The sequence below is a fragment of the Bison bison genome, unplaced genomic scaffold, assembly GCF_000754665.1.
Source record: "Bison bison bison isolate TAMUID 2011002044 unplaced genomic scaffold, Bison_UMD1.0 scf7180017845941, whole genome shotgun sequence".
In the NCBI taxonomy this organism is placed as follows: Eukaryota; Metazoa; Chordata; class Mammalia; order Artiodactyla; family Bovidae; genus Bison; species Bison bison.
Window position 1 is genome coordinate 1 of NW_011476514.1, and position 1958 is coordinate 1958.

The window sequence follows — 1958 nt, forward strand, 5'->3', positions numbered from 1 at the left end:
AACCCCATAAACAGTATGAAAAGGCAAAATGGTAGGATACTGAAAGAGGAACTCCCCAGGTTGGTAGGTGCCCAATATGCTACTGGAGATCAGTGGAGAAATAACTCCAGAAAGAATGAAGGGATGGAGCCAAAGCAAAAATGATACCCAGCTGTGGATGTGACTGGTGATAGAAGCAAGGTCCAATGCTGTAAAGAGCAATATTGCATAGGAACCTGGAATGTCAGGTCCATGAATCAAGGCAAATTGGAAGGGGTCAAACAGGAGATGGCAAGAGTGAACGTCGAAGGACTGATGCTAAAGCTGAAACTCCAGTACTTTGGCCACCTCATGTAAAGAGTTGACTCATTGGAAAAAACTCTGACGCTGGGAGGGATTGGGGGCAGGAGAAGGGGACAACAGAGGATGAGATGGCTGGATGGCATAACTGACTCAATGGACGTGAGTTTGAGTGAACTCCCGGAGTTGGTAATGGACAAGGAGGCCTGGCGTGCTGCAATTCATTTGGTCGCAAATAGTCGGACATGACTGAGTGACTGAACTGAACTGAACTGATAGCTATCTTCAGATTTTTCCATAAAATATTGTAACAGTTCACATTTCTTCCAGAAAAATCAGAGTCTCCTTTGCTCCTAGTCCAGAAGTCAGCCCACATTTGACCAGTTTTCAAGATATTTCCCAGGACCAAGGTAGGAAAGAGAGTTTTTTGTTGCTTTCTTAAACTATATATTGAGCTAGAGCAAAGATTTATATATTTGTTCACCTTTTTTATTTGCCTATTATTATTATGTATGGGCTTCCATGGTGGTTCAGTGTTAAGTTTGAATTCGCCTGCCAGTGCAGGAGATGTGGGTTCCATCCCTGGGTCGGGAAGATAGATTCCCTGCAGAAGGAAATGGCAACCCACTCCAGTATTCTTGCCTGAAAAATCCATGGGCAGCGGAGCTTCGTGAGCTACAGTCCATGGGGTCATAAAGGAGTCAGACACGACTTAGCAGCTAAACAGCAAAAATAATAATTATTACTATATACAATATTAACAACTAAACAACAAGAACACATGTTATATGCCCATTTTTCTACACATATAAGCCTTTCGAATGACTCTTTAAAATGATTATTTTTCAGTTGATTTGTGAGGTGTATATTTGGCCTTAAATTTTCTTTTAAAATTTTTTTAGTTATATAGGACTATTGCCTTGTTTATGAGTCTCTTGCATTATTTAAGGTGATTTTGACACCCCCCTCTCCATTGATACTATATTGGCTTCCCAGGTGGTTCAGTTGGTAAAGAATCCACCTGCAATGTGGGAGACCTGGGTTCCATCCATGGGTTGGGAAGATTCCCTGTAGAAGGGAAAGGCTTCCCATTCCAGTATGCTGGCCTGGAGAATTTCGTGAAGTGTATAATCCATGGGGTTCGAAAGAGCCGGACACGACTAAGCAATTTTCAGTTGATATTATATATTTTCATGTCAAAGTGTTAATCTAAAATGTGTCGGTTATTCTTACACTGAGGACATAATCTCACTAATATTTGTAAGATGTTTGAGTTAAGTGAGAAGCCATTTTTTGAAAGATAAATGTTTGTGCCAGCTTTAGGAACAATTCAATCTTTGCAAATAAATTGAAATAAAACCTTGACATATACTAAATGTCCATACATAAGGAGACCTAAGCCCTGATTCATTCAACAATGTCCTCAGATGACTAATATGAAGCAAGTTAGTGAAAACGTTGAAATGGTCTGTGTATCCAGGTTTTATGTGTGTGGACTTTTGATCTTTTGGGCAAGAATCAGACATAGGGCTAGAGTATGTCCTTAGGACTCATCATAAAAAGATCAAAATCCAAGAATAACAGCAAAAAAAAAAGAAATGTCACATCTGAAAAGGGAGAAAGAGGCTTGCTCCTCTGCTTTCATATAAAAACATTTAGTCAAATGAAAATGAAATAAG